Source organism: Mixophyes fleayi, chromosome 5, assembly GCF_038048845.1.
Source record: "Mixophyes fleayi isolate aMixFle1 chromosome 5, aMixFle1.hap1, whole genome shotgun sequence".
In the NCBI taxonomy this organism is placed as follows: Eukaryota; Metazoa; Chordata; class Amphibia; order Anura; family Limnodynastidae; genus Mixophyes; species Mixophyes fleayi.
The window spans coordinates 206,705,594-206,727,005 of NC_134406.1; the positions used below are offsets into that span (position 1 = coordinate 206,705,594).

Consider the following 21,412-nt stretch of genomic DNA (forward strand, 5'->3'; position numbering starts at 1 on the left):
CCAGGTAAATAATCTAAATTTTTCCTATCTAATCAAACTGATGGATCACATCCAATTATCTCTCACCCAACTCCCCTATCCCCCTTAATTTATATACTGTGTTATTCAATATGTATAGAAAAGATGCATATTCAGTTACTGTGGTAAAAAAAATATATTATTCTCTGACATTTTGCTGTAGTTGGAAATACTTTTAATACGGCCGCGTGGGTTCAAATGATCATTCAATAGTTATGTTTTTTCTGATATACCTGTATTTGTGAGAGAGCCATTCCATTCATGTGGAATGATTCATGAAAATTCTGCCTTTACTATTTAATTGAGGGAAAAGGGTACCTGTTACCTATATGTGTGTAAGTACTCTGTTGTTGCTATTTTGTGGGAGATTTGAAAAAAGCAAAACATTGGTTTCCTACAATGGCACTTGTATAATTGGTGGTATTGCTGTAGTATGGGGAGGCATGGTGGTGGCATTGTTGTAGTGTGTTTGGGGCTTAGTATTGCTACTAAGTAGGAGAGGGTATTGCTGTAATGTGGGGGTGATGCTGGTTGCTGTAATGTGGGGGTGATGTCAGTTGCTGTAATATGGGGGTGATGTCATTTGCTGTAATATGGGGGTGTTTCCGGTTGCTGTAATGTGGGTGGGTATTGATGTAGTACTACGTCATGTTGTACTGCACCAGCAACGCGCACTGCGCCAGCATCAGTGTGCAACAATATAGTGCATGGAGCCCGCAGTAGGTGGGCCTGTGTGCTTTAAATGCCAGGGCTGATTTTTAGTCCCAGTCCGGCCCTGCCCATGGGTGATGAAGAGGCAAAACTCCTGACCTGCCTTTGTCGAACACATTCGCGAAGGAAGCATACTGAGGCAGGAGCAAAACCTCGGAGGTTTTAGAAGAAGTGGAGGAGGCAAGTAGCGGTTTCACCTGTGTGAGACTACAAGAATAGCAGGCTAGTACTTGAGAATGGTTCCAATCGATCTGAGGTGAATGCTGCTGGAGCCAGGGTAGGCCCAGAATAACTGGATTAGAGGTTTGTGCCAGGACAAAAAATTAGATCTTCTCAGAATGCAAGGCTCCTATTTGGAGGGTCAGGGGCTCAGTTTGTTGTAGAATAGTACCGCTGGAGATCCGACTCCCGTCAATATCCATGAGAATCACAGGGCTGGGTAAAGAAGAGGTGGGTAGAAACAAGGATTCTACTAAGGAGGAAGAAATTAAATTTCTCACTGCTACAGAATCTATGTGGGCTGAAAGGTTTTGCAGTCCAGAGGGTCCATGAAGGGTAACAGGAATGGCACAGATCGAAGAGTTACCGAGTTTAGGGGAGGACTTAAATGTCCCTACCCTGACCTCCCGAGAACAGGTTAGGGTTTGGCTCTTCCCTGGCATTTAGGACAGGAGACCAGCAGGTGTACCGGTTCGGTACAGTAAATAAAAAGATTATTATAGATCCTTCTTTGTCTTTCTTCAGGAGAAAGTGGGGAGCGCCCCAGTTGCATAGGCTCATCGAGAGTACTGGGAGACTGAAAACGGGGTGCTAGTTTCAAGTAGGAGCACCAAGAGGGATCTTTCTCGGAGGCTCTTTCCCGGCAGCGAATGTCCATCCAAGGATAAAGGGAGATCAGAGCATCCAGAGTCGTAGGCAATTCTTGAGAGGCCAATACATCTTTTGTTCGATCTTGAGACCTTGCCAGAAGGCAACGACAAGGGCTTCATTGTTCTACCATTATTCTGAGTACAGAACTGAATCAGGTACTGGATGAGGGTACGAGAACCTTGGCAGAGATTTAGTATATTGGAAGTGGCTGAGGAATCACAACCCGGCTCATCAAAATTTTTTCGAAAAGCTGAGATGAAAGCTGTACAAGAGCCCAAATTGGATAGAACATTGATTCAAGAATCCCTGACAGAAGCTGGGGTGATCATCAAACTTTAGCGTTGATGGTAAACGTATCGAAGTAGATGTAACTGCCGAAGCAGGAGCAGACGGTTCAGAGGCAGCAGAAGGCTGGGAAGCCGGCAGGGCAGCTTGTAGGGAGTCCAAGCAAGCAGCTAGTGCTTGCAGACACTGGTGAAGCTGGAGTTGAGCGACATCCTGCTGTTCAACTCGGCCAACAAGGTACTGTAACATCTCCTTGGCAGGGGGTTCACAGATCTTACGGTCACGTATTCAGGATGGGCCTCGAAATCTGCTCAGGTTGATACTACCCCCAGAGAGGCGCGGAGTCTAATGGAAGAGAAGTTTTCACCAGTGATCCCCGCAAGGGGATATGGATTTAGTGATTCTCTAACCGAAGGTTGCGGTCCTCTAGGGGGGTGATATGTGAGACTAAATGGATGGACAGGAGATAAAGGTGGTAATGCGGATATGTCAAAGCGCTGAGGTCCTGGTGAACTGGAAGCCCTGGAGCAGGAGCAGAGATGTGCAATGATCTGCAGAGTGGCGGCAGCATCTTGGCCGCGGAGGAGATACAGTTATACACAAGAGAGTAATAGGCTGCAGGATGATGAAGCGCTGAGGTCCTGGTGAGCTGGATGCCCTAGAGCAGAATTAGAGGTGATGGGCAATGATCTGCAGAGTGGCAGCAGCGTCTTGACTGCGGAGGTGATACGGAAATACACAGGAGAGCAACAGGCTGCAGGATGGTGAAGGGCTTAGAACCTGATGAGCAATGATCTGCAGCGTGGTTACTGAATCTAATGAATAACGAGGTGGAAGCAATACACATGTGCCAGAGGAGAAGATGTCCTAACAGGGTAGGAGACCTGAAGATCTGGCACCTTAGTAGGGGGGTAGGTGTTTTAAATAGACAGGGCAGACAGGCAATTAACCAATCAAGTGAATGCAGAAAGTTTTGAAAAGACCAGGTGTGCGCATGCTCAGTTCAGACCAGCAAGTGAATGCAGGGAGTTAAAACCAAGGGAAACAGGTATGAACAGAGACCATAATGAATGGTTAACTGGTGTGATGTGTGACATACACAAGGCATTCATTAGTCAATCTCCTTACATCCCATCTAAAGTCACAAACATAGGGACTGGTACCACAATTTATTTGACAGACTTCACAGCAGAACAAACTATTTAAATTCACAAAATGGCAGGGCTGAATGATTGTGTCCCAAGCTGTTTTATAGCGGATGCAGGTGCATTCTCCTGTGCAAGCTGAGGTAGGACTAGTTGAGCTTTGGCACACCCCTAATTCCCTGGATACAGCAGAGTAGTTAATTTAATTGACAGGTGAGTCAGCCATCTTACAAATGCTATTGAAGTGTTCTGCGAGTGACGTGTAGACACACCTACGTGCATTAGGAACTCTGTGCAGGATGTTGAAAAGTCTCATTCTCTTGCAAACATGCGCTCTGCCACATCCTCTCAGGCAGAGCTGTGGGTCCTGACAGCAACAGTTGATCGTTGCTTTTGGCCCCCAGCTCGGTATGTCAGTAATGAGCTGTCACGATCTGTCTCTGGCTGCAGTTCTGCATCTCCTCCCTAGATACTGCTGTCCCTTCCCCTGATCCTGCCTGCAAAGGGTTAAGCGCTCATCGCTGAATCGGGATCATCCTCACCTGTCTCTGTACAGCGCTGCGGAATTAGTGGCGCTATATAAATAGCTGCTGCTGCTGAATCAATGAAAAACTAGCTTTAAGAACTCCACAGCAATGATCCTATTCCTAACAGGCTTCTCATTAAAACGCAAAGCGTTTGTAGATCCAAAAAGCACCTAGCGGACGCATGACTTACCAAAACATGCGGAGTGGCATGGTAAGCCATAGTTTATGTACCAAAGTCATCAATGAATTTAACGATACGTGCCTTATGGACTTCGGGAGTATGCAGAGGCGATTTCTGTACAGTTTGCACCAAACGCAGGTTGCGCTCAGTATGCGTGCCTTAATGATTCAGACCCATTGTGTGCACCTGCATCTGTATTTTGGATTGTGCATTGTATTTTCAGTCACAGCTGTGTAGCACCTTTAATATAGTCGTAAATTATGCTGAACGGACCAAACCCCCTGCAACCTGTGTAATTTAATTGCTTTAATGAGCACACCGTTGTGGGGTAGTAGTCACACTTACAATAAACAAAATATTAATTTGGAAATTAGATTTTGGAGTATATTTACTAAACTGCGTGGAAGTAGAGATGTTGCCTACAGCAACCAATCAAATTCTAGCTGTCATTTTGTAGAATGTACTAAATAAATGATAGCTAGAGTCTGATTGGTTGCTATAGGCAATATGTCCACTTTTTCAAACCCCCAGTTTAGTAAATATACTCCTTAGTTTTTATGCAGTGACAGATCTAATAGAGAAGGCTTGAAGCCAACTATATAGCTCAGAAATGAAAAAAAAAAGAATGGAACAGTGCCAAAAAAACAAAGCAAAAACAAAGCCATAAAAAACAAACACTTCATCCCCTCTACAGTAAGTAAGCATTAGGGTCTATGATTGTTTGAAAAATGCAATTTGCCCAAATTCCAAATGGGTGAGCCAAATAGCTAAGCAAACAAACCCTTATGATATTTGCACATCTGTCACTACAGGGATTAAAGAATAGTTGAAATTACCCAGCAATTGAAGATACCCAATACTTTCCCTTTGTCTCTCCTTGAATCACTTATCTCCATAAAAATCTTCTTCTACAACTCCTCTCTTTATTGGAGATTTTCCATGTTCAACAAATAATTTCTGGTCAGGTACATCTGTCAGCTCCTTTGTTGCCTTAACTTAACTATTATTTTGTCCTTGCTTTTGCTGTCTGCACTAAAACCACAAATGGGAAAAAAAACATTTATCAATATTTGTAACCATGCACCATTTTTACGCATTGTTAATGGTTTTAGTGACAGGTCACTATAATATACCTTCTTTCAGCAGCAAAGGTAGCTGGAAATAAGTCTATTGATGTACAGTAAAATCATGGAATGGGAGTTAAAAAATGAAAAATATATACAATAGATTCAGATCAAGAGCTATTAGTGTAAGTTGTGTTTGGGGAAAACCATGAGGGCCATTTCTCTTATTTTATTCACTTATCGTTCTATTCCTCCATGTCAGTATTGTCAGATGGTGATAGCTTACCTTGTTAATGTAGACCCTACGGACTCCATCCCCACTTGAGAAGTCTGTCTTCGTCCAGTGCCGAGTCCCATCGCAATGCGCATGTGCAGCCTTAGCCACAGTCCATAATTAGGGCTGTGCTATAGGGGCAACCGTCAGGTGCGTAACGCTGAAGGGGGCGCAGTTTATGAATATTTTAGGTTCATTTGGTTAAAATTGAGGACTAGAGGGGGCTGCATTTTTGCTTCTCGTTCCAAGTGCTAAAATTTTAAGTTACGGCTCTGCTTAGCCGTGCATGCTCTCTTGGTACTAGGACAAATCCTCCCATTCACTGCCAGCGTTTCAACGTGGTATGCAGCGATACAAAATGAATCTTACTTCTGCCCACTGGGCACCAATGTTAAATAGACCCCTAAATGCTAAAATATTTACTTAATTTGCTATTTACATAAAGTAAACTAAACTACAGTAAATAAAACTAAATCTATGAGAAATTGCTGCTTTTATTACAAATGTTGACATACTTATTATTTTATCTATTTATCTTATCCCAGATGATCCTGTTACTAGTGCAACAATCACCTAGTGGGAAGTCAACCGACCAGTCTGAGCTGCAGTAATTAATCACCCACATTGCCGGTGTCAGTAATTTGCTCCAGATCTGTCTTGAGTCCGCCACTGCTGTGTCTATGGAGGAGAGAGCCAACACCAATAGGCAAAATAACCGGAGGTGGAGCGACCTGATGACTTTGCTGATGCAGAAAGCAAAGAGGCGGTTCCAGATAGTAAGAGGAGGATGTCAAGCAATAGATATTCTCCAACCTCAGCGCGTCGCAGCATTAAGAAGAGGAAGCAGCCGACAGGAGAAGGGCTACAGGCTGAACATCAACACAAGCATCATTGCCAGAAGCATGTGAGCTGGGTCGATAGTGCCAAGAGGCACTCAATGGAGGAACATGATGAACATCCGATTCCAGGAACGTCTCAGGATTTAGTGAGAGGAGTTTCATTGCCTGTGCTGTCATCAGGCATTAATTCAGCTACACAGCAAACTGGTGAGTTGAATAATGGATTTTTTTCCTTCAGCTACAGCAAGCTGTTGTCTTCTTATCTCAGCGGGTGAAGAAATTATCTGATTTGCAAAGTCAAAATGTTAATCCTTGAATAGTGGTACAATGAGCCCATGAAATGAAAGTCTGCTGATTCCATAAATCACTTTTATGAGTTAACCATCGACATTGGCTTGAATGATGTTAGTTATCATTTTAACTGAATCGGCTTTTTAACGTCATTTATTCAGCCTCATCAAAATATTTTCAGAGTTTGCAACCCATGCAAAAATGTACGTAGTGTTAATGCTCAAAGGTGTCTGCAGACTGTTATAATTAGACATCTATTGTCGCTCTGGTTTTTGGGATCTTAGTTGAATCACTTTGTATGAAGTGTGAACAGAACAGATAGTGGCAAAATACAAAATATTTTATTATGTTCTCCATCAAAAAAAATAATTATCTTTACATAGTGTGGGAGTGATGACCGCCTGAACAGCTGGTTTGGTTTTTTTTTGCTAAGGGCCAAAGCCGGGCAGCCCCCCTTCGTTTCCTTGAATGCAGGCCCCCCCCCCCCCCCGAGTTGCGAGTGAGTGTGCTAAGCTAGGTCGTCTAGTTCCTCCGTCCCTTCTGTTTGTCTCTGTGACATCCGACTAAGCAGAGCGCTTGCAATGAGCCAGGACTCTCCCCTGCTGCATGAATACATTTGTATCAATGTTGGATCGCTATGGCAACGTGTAGGGCAGCACACGTGACATACACAGAGTCTTGCAGCTGTGTGAGCAGTTCTGCAGGTTCCCTAATGTGCCCCTGTGAGGTCCAAGTATTGGGAGACCGGTGAGTGTGCTCAGCTGGATCAGTAGGAATGGGGACAAAGTGCGGAAGGAAACTGTATGTATGATACTGTCATCATCCTGCTTTCAGATTGTTTCATTTACCCTACTGTAGACACTCATTTATAGTGTGACATTTCACTAGCAGAATATAGGGACATATTTTTGTGACATAAACTCTCCATGAATTCTTGTTATTTTTTTTTAAATATTTTTTTTTTTTTAACTAGAGGGGTGTTAGTACAGTGGTCAGGAATAATCATAATAATTTAAAGGTTGGTAATATGAAATATAGATATTCATATTCTGAGGCATTTCTTAACTCTGACATTTATAGCCTTTTAATGGCACGTGGATGAGTAGGTGCTGGTGAAATTGCTTATATATGACCGTCTGTTTTCTATTTAAGTCTTGCAGCAGACAGGCAGGATAGCTTTAATGCGTTTCTCTAACTACATACACAACATTCCTCAGCTAGAAATATTATGCTAAAATACAGTCAGTATATATATGTCACAGGACGACAGCACAATTCATTTCAAACAGATGAGTCTAAGTTGTGTTGCAGGCATTTTTTAGATACTCATCAGACACAATCACACATCGAGCTGTCTAGGTGTCTCCTAAAATCACACTGCTGTATTGTACAGACATATAGGAAGTCAACGCACTAGTCACTAGAGTAGGTCAATGAGTGGCTCCATTGATTATCACTTTTACCAATGCCCACTTAATTGTGGACTAAAATGACAATAATAGTTGTCAAATCCACAGATGTGAATTTAATAAACAAGGATTATTATACGTACAATAAAACATATGTCATCCGTGTACTATACTCTAAGTTTCGGAAATATATTTACCGAAGCTGTGAATAACCTGAGGGCGATGTGTAATATTATTTGCAAAGGTAATATGGTGGAAGTATTATCATGCAACAATTCAGTAGTATTGCCTAACTCCATTCACTGAAATGGAAAGAAGTAAATTGTATACCTGGCCTATTATCTTGGAAAGATTCTGCCGTGTGAAGGCAGTATACACGTGGACATATTAATAAGAATGTCAGTGTGATGGATCCCAGTAGAAGTGAGGCCTTCTGTGTTTTTCCAGCAGCACACAATTAGTTACTCCTATGTTAATGGATTAGAAGGGCCAGGAGTGAAATTCAAAACAAATTCAAGTAATTCATGTAGAAATACCACATGTTAATGTACAAGGTCAATAAGGTAAAAAAGAGAACATTTTAATTCATAAGGGTTCTTTCCTTACTACATTAATGGAATTAAAATGTTTTTTGTTTTTTTTAAATGGGAGTGCACTTTTATGAAATATAGATATTGTGTGTTTTACATTAAACATTGTATAACAGTGCACCATTTTTTAATATAGCTTAAGTTCTATGTGTCGTTGTTATGGGTGCCCAAAAAGGGTACTTTCCACCTATGTATGTGCGTTGTGTATGTATATGTGTGTGTATATATATATAATCTCGAGCCACAGGTTGCATACCTCTGTCTTGTCCTATAATATTGCCTATGGCCTTTGTTGATTGTTACTGCTATGTTTATTTTTGATATGTAGCAAGGTGCATTGTGTGTGTATATATGTATTGTGTGTTTAGGATGATTGGCTGAACCACAGAGAGCTATGGCTCTCAATCGAGGCATTGCATCCCTGTACTTTGCTGCAGGATGGAAATAGGGAAATTTCTCAATCAGTTTATAATATCAAAGTAAGGGGAAATTAATCCATTCACTGTGCTTTGAAATACACCTCAGTAGTGTTTAGTGGTAGTGACGTATTTAGAGCTGATGCTGCCTGAGGCATCGTGTGAATACAGCATAAATTATTCATTGTTCACCTCACATGTTCATGTTCTTGTATCTAAAACCCTTCCCTCCATTTTCTTTATTGGCAAACATAAGTGATGAAGGAAAACAAAATAAAAATGCAACAAATAAAATGAACATACAACAGTGCTGCTGTAGGCATACTGTATATACCTTGTTGCCCTTATGATAGATACAGCCCTATCCAGTGGTCAGAAAATCCCAAGCTTGTTGCTGCTCTGCGGCTTTGGGGATCCACCGCAAATCAAACTATTGTTAAAATTTATGAACAGTGCATCACAGCAGATATAGTAGAATATATGCTGCTTTGCGTTTTGTTTCAAAATACAGAGCAGACCCCATAGATGTCTATGGGGACTGCTATTTACCGCTATTAAATAAGGAATGAAAAGGCATTTACACGTACGGTAATGTGCGCCAGCCAAATGTGTAAATGTTGAGCTCTGCTCCTATGGGGGAGAGCATTGTGGTCACTATGGCAAAGGTGGCCACTTTGCCATAGTGACCATAGAAAAGATAGGTGACCGGTCTTCGGAGGAACAGCAGTTTTTTGTGACTGCTGCTCCTGTTGAAGATTTTTAATAAATACACACAATCTTTCAATCATTATCTTTGAGGTAAGGATTGAAAGGGTTCGTGTTAAAATGCTGTCATTAATAAATAGAAGCCAAAGGAAGAAAAACTCTTTCTTGCACGAAAACGGGAGTTTTCACCAAATTTAGGGCTTTTCCATATTTAACAAAGTCCCAAGTTGGCGGTAGCTATCTCTGAGTATCGGTCTCTTTTCTGAGAACAGAGCAGGGGGCCCTGGAGGGTGTATCATTATCATCATCATCATTATCATCATCAACAACATTTATTTATATAGCGCCAGCAAATTCCATAGCGCTTTACAATTGGGAACAAACAATAAAATAAAACAATACTGGGTAATACATACAGACAGAGAGGTAAGAAGGCCCTGCTCGCAAGCTTACAATCTATAGGACAATGGGAGTTTGAAACACAAGAGCACGTGCTACATCATATTTCACATTGGACCAGTTAGAATGCAAAGGTAAAAAGTATTGAGTGGGCTGTGTGATCAGTCACACAGCAATGTTGGTCAGAGAGTTGTTGTCTTGTGTTAGCTGTGCAGAGTGTGGTAATAGGGTAACCTAGGGAGATTAAGATGGTGGTACAGGAATAACATAAGTCTGCCTGAAGAGGTGGGTTTTCAGAGAACGCTTGAAGATTTGAGTACTAGGGAATTCCACAAAGTGGATGCAGCCCGAAAAAAGTCCTGTAACCGGGAATGGCAGGATATAATGAGAGTGGATGAGAGACGCAGATCTTGTGCAGAACGGAGGTGTCCAGTTGGGAGATATTTTGAGACAAGTGAGGAAATGTATGTCGGTGCAATTTTGTTGACGGCCTTGTATGTTAGTAGAAGAATTTTCTATTGGATTTGTTGAAAAACAGGTAACCAATATAGAGACTGACAGAGTGGCTCAGCAGAGGAAGAACGGTTTGCAAGGAAAATCAATTTAGCCGCTTGGTGTAGCGTGCACCAGCCATAGCTTTGTATGGGCTCTCTGGTGTTTAACACAGACAGGTATCTCAATCTGAGGATGGCAACAGCAGTGCCTCTGTAACAAAGTAAAATGCTTTATTACTGAAATAAAGCATTTTTTCCATAAATTAAATATATGCAAAAAACCTTTTTCTTTTTAAATTATTTCCATTTTTTATCTAATTGGAACTGGAATCACGAATCCTGACTTCCCGTTGTACTGCGTATGCTTAAACTGGCACTTTTGGAGATTGTGTTCTTATTTATTGTGACTGTCAGGCTTATTGCGTTTATTAAAACTCTGAAGGTTAGTAAGTAACTATGTGTTCTAATGAAAATGCAAATTTAGCAGTGTTTTGTAGGATATATTAAAGAATTAACTTTTCAGTGGGTTATTGGGCACAATAAAATACATGAGTGGTTGCCCATGTCTTGTACACAACGCAGCACCAGTGTCAGAAGTACTGCCATAGTGGGAGTGTGGCCAATACAGGGCCCAGCAGGGAGGTCCTGGCCATACTTTACACTCAAATAAGCAGAGTAGGGCAGGACCCTCTTCATGTAGAGGTCTGGTATATCCCATAGATTGTAAGCTTGCAATCAGGGCCCTCTTACCCCTCTGTCTGTATGTATTACTCCGTATTGTTTTGTTACTGTTTGTTCTCAATTGTAAAGCGCTACAGAATTTGCTGGCGTTATATAAATAGATATTGATGATATGCATGAAGCCCCATTTAGTCTTTTTTTTTTTTTTGAGAACAGAGAAGTGGCCAAGGAGGATGGAGGGGAATCTCGTGTCTCCCCCAAATTTTACTGTGGGCACAGCAATGTGGTGTTCTGCCCCTGTCCGAGACTTACGGTAATTTTAATCTACCACTGGGAGAGCCCATGGAAATGGTGGACTATTGTCCTTTTGCTCTGTAGGGTGGGTTCTAAGCTTTCAAGTAAGGGAAAATAATATTTTTTGTCTCCAGATATAAAATTGTTGCTGCTTCAATTATGTTGGAGCACTCTTGTCTGAGTAAATGGTGCTCGTACACTTATTAATGTATCCCATCATTTTATATCATATCATAAATATCTATTTCTGGATTCCGGTACAAATGTGTGTGGCTTGCATTTATTTGGGAGCACGTTTTTTTTTCTGCCTAGAGCAGGCATGAACTGTGAATACTGCAAATTTTCTGCCTGTTGAGAGGCTAAACTTCAGAACACATTTAATTCAAGACATTGTTCTAGGCAGTTGTAAGTATGTTCGCAGAATCTATTATCTGAAACTCTTGGTACATTCCGAATAAGGGATTTTTCTGTAATTTGGAGCACCATACCTTAATACTACATTACATTTAAAAAGTACCTCTGTTTTTCCACACATTGCTTCTAACATTTCTCTCATTTAATTGTTTAGCAGTGCTCCTCACTGTGACGATTAGAAGAAAGGTTTGTGTTCTACTTTTTTTTTTTTTTTCTCTCTCTCTCTGGTTTTCACAGGTCTCCAGAGAACAGGTTTCTGGATAATAGATCTTATACATGTAGTTCCCAAGTGTACAGTACAGTTATAATGACAAGACTGCTGGTACAAGAAATCAAGATTGGGTATAGGACATATTGGTTTTGAAGTCAGCCTTTGCTGCTACAGTGCAAGTCAGTGTTGCATCAAATATAGAGTAAATGTTTTAGCTTAATTTAACTCGCTCATGTAAATTTCTAACTGCAAACATTAGTGCTCTATTTGCTAAGAGGTCATAATTTAATGGAAGAATAGCTCACTGTTAACAGAATGTATCTTGCCATGCACTGACAACTCTGTGTGCAGAATGGCAGACCTGTCGACTGGTGTCCTTGGAACTGTATTACTATTAAATAAATCTTCAATCATCTCATGGTTTATGAATTATTTAAACAAGATTTCAATTTGTGAAATTTTAGCAAATATTATACTTAATTTTTAAAACATGATACATTGGAGGTCATTTTCTAAGCATGCTGGATGCATAATGCTGCAGTTATGCCCCAAACAGCTAAATGGTCTACTCGGCACACATCAAGGCACATGCCTACAGTAAGAATGTGCCTAAGAGTGCAGAGAAGCAGAATAATCTAAAGGGGGCGCTGTGCAACAGTGTAAACATCACATCAGCCTCCTACCACTTCAGAACCACCCCTTCCGTTAAATAAAATGTTTCAGTTTACGTACTAAATACTGCTTGGTTTAGCCACATGTATATCTTTATGCAATCTTGTGAATGAGGAGATCCAAGAGGACAGGTCATGTGATGGGGGGGGGGGGGGGGCGTGGTGACATAACCATAGCCCCACCCTCACTATAAATAGCCGAAAATCATGGCATTGACTAGTGGGGGCTGGACATAATGGCGCGATGGTGCCATTCAGCCCCATCCCCGCTAGCCAATGCCGTTAATGTCGGCATTTTATAGTGTGGGTGAGGCCATGCTGACGTCACCACCAGAGGCGGAACTAGCGAGCTGTGGGCCCCGGTGCAGGGAAGCAGGGATGAGGAAACCGGGCCCCACGGCACGCTAGTTCCCCATGCAGCAGGCCCTATTATCTCCATGGGCCTCGGTGCACTGCACATGCTTCACAAATGGTAGTTTCACCACTGGTCACCACGCCCCACTCTACAAGGATCCAGGAGATTGCCTACTCTCCCTGGAGTAGACAAGCATGATCTACATCGAACTGCTAAATGAAGGCCCACCAACTCACAGCTGGTGTAAAATGTAAGTCCTTTTCTGGAGAGAAAATGACCCTGCACCCCTCTGCACAACAAGGAGTGCCGACAAACATGAACCCTCTTTACCTCTTTTTCACCTGAGCGTAAAATTAAAAGATACGTTCACTTGCAAATTAATTTTGCTTTGCTCAGCCAAGCTATATCATGAGAATACTCCAGGCATATGAATACATGCAGACTGGCAGTTTGTGTGCTAGCAGTCATTTCTGTTATGTCTGATGGGTAGTTTATTGACCGAGGAATGTCTGGTTTTCAGGATAATACTCTTATCTAGATTTTAGCTGGGCAAATTCTACATACAACCATTCAAATATGGCAAATAATCACTCTTATGTCAGAAAATGAAGATTGATGACTTGTAAAATATAATAAAACTATCAACTAGTTCTTGAGTTCTTAAACAATGAAACAGCTGACAGGAATATGTTTTGCAGTTTGCACCAGAATGCTTTTAGTTTACCTATTATATTTTTTTTTACTCGTAAGAAAAATAATCATTCCTCTGTATGAGATTTAGGCAGTTGTATGATATGATAGTGCAGTACACCAGGGCAATACTACACATAGTACACTAATGTTCTAAAAGCAATGGATTAAAAATAAACATATTATGACTATTTGCCAATTTGGGGTGGTGTCCATTCAAGTTAGTAAATGTAAATAAATTAGGTTCCTTGCATAGGATAACATAGACATTGTATATTTTTCTAAAATGTATTGTTATAAGCAGCACATGAAATCTTATTTGTAAATAGCACAATGTTTTCCTGCTTATAGTGACTACAATATTTATATAATAACAGTGAATAGCCACCGATTTGTTTGGAAGTAAACAGTGAAACGAGATGCATTTCAGATGAGGGAAAGCCATTGTAGCCTTGTTTGATAAAACCTAGCAGGGTGTATATGATAATGGCCACATAGATAAAGTGTGTGTTCAGGTAGATAGCATTCTATTTAGAAATATTATTAAAGCATCAATGTCCTATGTGAGGTTTCTGTTACATACATTAATTGCATATTATATATCTTTTTTTTTAATTAATTTTTATCATGCTGGGAAAACAGTGAGTCTTTTATCTAAAATTAAGATGACAAGAGAGCGCAGTTGCTGAATTTTTAATGTCACACAGACTAGTGACTAAGCCAGAGCTTTCAAATGCAGCTTACTAGCTATCATAATTTATCTTGCCCGCAGATTGGGAAATAAGAAGCTCTGGAGAAAGAAACATCTTTGCAAAGCAAAAATATGCTATTAGTATTAAAAACAGCCCAAAAAATACCTAAGGCCACATACCCAGTGGTGTTTTATTTTTGAAATCTCTGTAGGCATTTACATGCGTTAAATGCAAATATAGAACACGTGGCGTTCCGAAAAACGCTACTGCAACACTAACACAATGGGGAAAAAGTCACTGGTCTATACCCACAGTAGAAAAAAATGCTTTCTAGTGTCTAGTACATTAAAATTGCATTTAAAAAGCCGAATGGGCATGAACCCTTAAATTCTATAATATCTATATTCTATCTTTTATTTTTTAAGAAATGATATGTACAGTAGCTTGGGAGCTCTTACTGCAACACATGATAATGAAATCAGTACCATGTAAGGAATATGGCAAGATTACAATGTGTAATAGTAATGGATTAGAAAAGTAAGTACATTTGTACAATATTTCCTTTTCTCAAATCTGTTGAGATAACTGACCAACCACTTGTGTTTTTTATATTGATTGTAAAACACTTGGGAGAATGGGTGCCATCTGCTACTCTCTTTCTGCTGTGAATGGACCGTTGGCATTGGTACAGTGCCCAGAACTAGATCTGTAGTGCTGTTCATTAAGCATCGATTTGGAGAGAAGAACAATGTAAACTCTTCCTGTTCATTGTAATTATGCAGCATTCCATCGTGTTCCAAAAGCAAGCAGACTTCTTATGCCATATTTTCTTCTCTCTTATTTGGGGTATGAATATTAACTCAAGCCTTAATCTAAGTTATCCCATTCCCCTTAGTTAAGCAGTATCAGTTGTCGCATAGCAGACATAATAACAATAGACATTTTCTCTGTAAAAAAACAAAACATACTTTTCATATTGTGATCTCTTCACAGAAGTAGGAACAGTAGCAGCGCAGACACATAAGCTGCTGCAAGGAACAATCCATTTCTCTTGACATGATAATAACATAGTCTACTAAGTGTTAAAACACCACAATACAATATTTATATCTGTTTACTGATTGAAAGGTTGATAATTTATCTTTGGCTGATCAGAAATGTGAAAGGAAACGATCACCAGCAAAGTGGTTTTCTAGACGTAATGTCTGGAGAGCTTGTATTTCTTATAGATTTAAGATCAGATAATTGAAATGTATTGTGAGATACAATGATGTGTTTTATTGATTTTTTTTTTTTTTTTTTGCCTTCCAATTTCCTTGTTCACTGTAAAAGTTTATCTAACACTATAGCACACAAACAATTGATAGAAATTTAAAGAAATCCGTTTTAACCCAAAATATGTTGCAGTTCTATCTGAATTAAATTTGGGGCTGTGAAATATGTAATTAACAGGAGAAGAAAACCATTGTTGCAGCAGCTTTAGAGATATTCACATGTATTTTATGTAACTAGGTTGCATTGAACAATGTTCTACGCTTGCCAGCTGGCTTATGTGCAGTCTATGTGGCCAGTGTACTGTGGGTTGTCTCCATGTTTGTTAATGATCATCATTTAATTGTAAAATACAGTGATTAATGAAAGTTTAATAGCACAGCAATATCAGCATACTCTAGGAATTATATTTAAAATCGCAGTGTTACAGTATTAATGCGCAACATATACATATTTCAATCAGCTGTTATAAAAGACGTCACTTGCGAAGCGCAAAACCTTGTAGGAGGTACAGGGGCTAACTGGCCCCCTTGGGCTGGTCCCACAGTGGGCTACCTTGGGGTAAGTCAGTGGGCCACCTGCATTTATTTCTCTTTAAAATAAGCTTCGGAGTCGAGTCTTGCCCCCCCAGGCTAAAATTTGGCAGCCCTTTCCTGAGGAGGTACCATGTGGATCGGTTTAACACAAGTGTACATAGATTTCTGCCAAAGCACAAAGGTTTACGCCGGAAGATGACAACATTTGTGGAAGGACAGAAGTTTGCAATAGAAGAAGGGCAGAATGGTGGAGTTCCTTGCAAAGGAAAGAGTAGATGTATACTACTGTGCCTAGCTGTGTGGTGCAGTGTAAAAATAATTTACCATTTATGGAGTGAGAATATTAAAATAAGGTACAGGAGTGTAAAGGGCTCCATTTATTCCTGTGCGGATGGGTGCATGGCCGTTTCCACTCTGTCAAATGACTTGATTTTTCCACCAGCTCAGAGCTGGCATATTGAATATCATCCTGTAGTTTGGGATGTGTCTTCCGGAAGCACATTTCCATACTTTGCCCAATGTACAACAAAGCTTCAAACACACAAAAGTGACATATGTTAGACCTGATAATGTCCTGATGTTCTGTCAGTCTCATAATTAAATTAATGCAGCACTTCCATTTAGCTATGATAGTGCTGCTTGATTACCATACTGAAATGGCTGTGAGCAGAAGAATATATAGGAAGCAGCAAGCTCAATACAGTCACTCCCACACAGGCTGACACTAGATTTTGTCGGTGCTGTACAACAGCAACGCTGAAACCCTGGAAAAAAACTGTATCAGCGGGCAGTTCCTTGGGCTCCAGTAGAAGACGGATTTGCCCAGTGAAAGATTAATGTGTTACCTTGAGTGCAGCTTTAAAAAATAAATGAGGCTAAGCCAAGCAATATTTAAATAACAAAAAAAAGTTTTATTAATCGAAAGGGATGATTCTAAAGTGATAGGAAGTTGGATTTTTGATCTGACATTTACACTTTTGCACAGTTCACTTATTTGGATTTTTCCACCCCACCGCACACCTAGACGCACTTCTAATTTGTGGAGGCTTCTTCTAAGTGGAAAGTATAGACATGCACCTTGATTTGCACAGGGTAGAGATCTAGGCAAAAACATTTTGCATTGTGCATTGAGTGTACTTTGCAAATGAGGTCCATAGTAAGTAGAAATAGTGTGTTATAAAGCGTGTAAGGCAATAATATACAAATAGTTAGTTTTCTTTGCAAAATCTGGTGCAGTGTGGTCTGCGTGGGATCCGCAGAGTACGACTTTTTAAACCGTGGTTTCCCAGGATGTGATTCAAACGCAAAAACCTTTTAAACCTTTATGAGAAGATGAGGAATAGACTGTAGGCTTTACCTGCACGCTTCAGTGCAAGTTATGCCCTGACAAATTAATATGCGCTTTACACTTCATGGCCACAGAATCATTTCAATCTGTGTGCTCCAAGGTGATAGGCATATATGATATGGCAACATTTTCTAGGCACTTTTTTTCAAATGTTAAGTGTACTACAAAGATAGTTGCATACATAAATCTGCTTCTCTAGCCTCAAGGCACAATGAGATGAGCTAAACTTAGTTTTCTATAGTATCTCAGGACTCCCTGATGTATTGGCAGCTATAGTTTGCACACATGTTGGACTGAGGCCACTTCACCAGTGAGGTGAGAAATATATAAATACCATCATTATCACTCTCTGAATGTGCAGGTGGTCTGTGATGCAAACATTAGCTTCATGAATGTAGTTGCAGGCTATCCTGATCCAAGAAAAGACTCCTACATACTGCGCCTTTCATGCCTATACATAAGTTTGAGAGAGGGGAGTTGCCATAGGGATGACTACTGGGTATGTAAAAATAATCATTTCTTTGTACATGTAGTTTGTTTTATATGGTTCACATGTGCTACCATATTGCCCCCTAACTAATTACACCTCTGTTTAATTCACACACTGCTGCTCAGTGCAAATTTAATGAGGTGCCTATTACCATTAGGGGTGTGATAAAATTTACCTTTGGACTACTGAAGAGCAGATTCAGGTGTCTTCATAAGTATGGCGGTGATGCCCCTGCAGAGGTGGCAGATATAATTGTTTCTTGCAGTCTACTGCACAATCTGGCTTTATAACAACATAGGCCTCTTGATATTGCAGTAGACAGTGAGGAAGCAGGGATTACCAGGGGCGCACCCAGGGGGGGTTTCCTAGTCCCCACAAACCCCTGTCCTACCTGGGTGCTGTATGATTACAGTGGCCCCTCTCCTGCTTGTAGCTTGGGAGGATCGTCTCCCAGTCAGTCCCCTGCTGTGTGAGCACAGCTCTCTGCCAGCAGTTTGGCCCCGCCCCTTCCTCCCACACAGCCAGCATGGGAGTAATGCAGGAGGCAGCAGAAGAAGGTAAGAATGTGTGTATGTGTGTATATGACAGCTTACATGTCTGTGTGTTTGATCCTGTGTGTGTGTTTGTGTATGTGTGAGTCTGTGTATATGGCAGTTTACATATCTGTGTTTGTGTGAGTCTGTGTTTATCTGTGAATATGGCAGTTTACATATCTGTGTTTGATCCTGTGTGTGTTTGTGTATGTGTGTCAGTCTGTGTTTCTGTGAATATGGCAGTTTACATATCTGTGTTTGATCCTGTGTGTGTTTGTGTATGTGTGTCAGTCTGTGATTATCTGTGTATATGACAGTTTACATGTCTGTGTGTTTGATCCTGTGTGTGTTTGTGTATGCGTGTGTCTGTGCTTAACTGTGTATGTGGCAGTTTACATGTCTACGTATTTGTGTATATGTGAGTCTGTGCTTGTCTGTGTATGGGACAATTTACATGTCTGTGTGGTTTGACCCGATGTGTGTTTGTAGCCACGCCCCTACACATGCTGGTCACGCCCACTGGTATCGTGGCGTGGAAACCCCCCTCATCGAATCCTGCGTTTGCCCCTGATTACCATCAGATGATATGGGAAGGACAATGAGAGACAATAATTCACACGTTAGTGATGTTCAAAAACCTTTGGGTTGCACGCATAGCAAACTATTTATCTTTAAGTTTTTAGAGGATGGTTCACTTTGGAGGCACATGCATTGGCCTGTTTCCAATGAAAACAAGTTTTGACCTGAAAACCACCACTTTGATGTAAACTGCATACGTCTACGTGGTTTCGTCTAGACCACATGCAGTTTAGGGTTTTGCAAACCACCAGACTTCGGATGTGGTTTTAATTTTCAGCCTCAAAACTGCAGGTTGATGACTCCTTGGTTTGGGGCTAAAAAATGGATCCATTATATGTCACAATAAACACCCTTTAGTAAATCTACTCCTTGGACTAATATGTTTATTTTTGTATGGGTTGAAGAGAAGACTTTCAGAAGGAAGATTTCAAAAGCTAATATCTATCATTGTTTACCATTTTACCCAGCCTTCTGAGAGTCTTCTGTTCCCCAGCATTGGTGCATCCAACCAAGTCAACCATCCGGGATTCAGGTGTTGGTAGGTTAGTTGATGTACAGATGGGTTACAAGATTTAGTTTTGTTTGCTAAATTATTGTCTGTATTTAATTGCTTCTCAGCATTGTATTTTGAAATATTTAATTATCCCACCTGAAAATTGCAATTCCATATCTGTTTATTGAAATTAGGGGTGTGCACCGGCCACTTTTAGTGTTTTGGGTTCTGATTAGCTTGAGGTTTTGGGTTCTGATTTGTTTTGCCAAAACACCTGACGAAAGGTTTTGGTTCTGATTTAGGGTTTTGGGTTCTGATTTATTTTTAAAAAAGCATAAAAAGTGCTAAAATCCTGTTTGGTTTTTTTTTTGGTTTTTTTTCACTCCTACGTTATTATTAACCTCAATAACATTCAATAACAATCATTTCCACTAATTTCCAGTCTATTCAGAACACCTCACACCTCACAATATTGTTTTTAGTCCAAAACGTTGCACCGAGGTAGCTGGATGTCTAAGCTAAGCGACACAAGTGGGCGGCACAAACACGTGGCCCATCGTAGGTGGCTGTGTAGGCTTGAATGGCCTTTTTCTGCTCCTCCATCCTCTGCAGCATATAGAGGGTGGAGTGCAAGCGCATCACTACCGCTTGTTTTTGTTGATGGCAGGGCATGTTCATGCTTTTTTGATGTAGCAGGAACCGTAAACGTAATAATATAGATTGCTGTTCCTATTTTTTGGGACTGCAATAATATATTGCTCTATAATATTTTTTATAATTTTTAATTTTTATTTTTTTAAGATTTTGGGATAATTATCAAATTACTATGGACTTAGCAGAAAAAAATACAGGACAAAAGCACCACTGGACTCAGCAGGACAGACACTGGCCAAAGCACCACTGGAATCAGCAGGACAAAGCACACTTTACTAAAATAATCAGCAGGACAGAGCACACTTTACTAAAATAATCAGCAGGACAGAGCACAATATCACTATCTCTCAACAACATCCCTCTACAATACCCACAGGGAGAATGAAGATGGCGGCCGCAAGCGGAGCATTTATGACATCCGAGTCTCGCGAGATCTGACGCGAGACTTGGATGTCATAGCCTCGTTTTGGATTCCTTGGGCGGCCGGAAGTACCCGAACAGTGCTCGGATCCCGTCGGATCCGCACTGTTCGGGTGGGCTCGGATTAGCGAAATCCGAGCCCGCTCATCTTTAATTGAAATTCATTGAAATGCATATATTTTCATTTAAATCTTGTATTGCTCTTTAAGATTTTGGCAATGTTTCAGTTTAATTGTTGTAACCCCTCAAAATGGTAAGATATTTTTTTCAGTAATTGTGAGGAAATACAGATACAGTACATGAGGACAAACTTATGTAGCAGGCTTGAGAAACAATGATACTATCTAACAGTTATTCTCAGTTTAGGAAGCTGCCAAAAAGCCTTGTTTCTTGTTTGGCTGGTTGCCTCAATAAAAGCATACATTCTGTTTTCATCACAAAACAGGTGACAATTTGCATGGCTCTGTAATTATGGAGACAACAATTATAAATAGTTTAGCACTTTTGCAAAGTTCAGCAGCTACATTTATCTTACATGAACTCTCATTATAAACCCATGCTGTCTTACTGTGCTCATTGCTCTGACTCTTTCCTATAAGCTGCTGCATATACATATTTTATCATTCCACTAGTAATGTAAAACCTATTAAACCTAGTAGTATATCCATATATAGAGCAGTGACAATAAAGCTGGCCATGCACCCTGGGAGTAGCTAATCGTGGCTGAACTCTTGTTACCCTTTGTCTTCATCCATTTCTAAAGTCGAAAACTTCTTTGTGTGTCTGTTGTACTGATGAGAGCCCCATATTATTGTATCATCCAAATTATTAGTATCATCCATTGAAGTGGATCATTAGTCA

General features: G+C 40.5%; 1 protein-coding gene across 3 annotated transcripts in view; it reads left to right on the forward strand.

Annotated features, from left to right (window-relative positions):
* Nucleotides 1-5,829: 5,829 nt before the first annotated feature.
* The window catches only part of TMEM200C (transmembrane protein 200C), a 31,084-nt gene continuing 15,501 nt past the window's right edge, over nt 5,830-21,412 (forward strand). Inside the window, exon 1 of one of the 3 annotated variants that reach the window (XM_075213330.1) lies at nt 5,830-6,121. The gene's annotated coding sequence lies outside the window, so the exon portion shown is untranslated. Of the gene's footprint in view, nt 6,122-6,811; nt 7,007-21,412 lie in introns of those variants that run through there. The other 2 variants (XM_075213332.1, XM_075213331.1) reach the window with 2 other exon arrangements.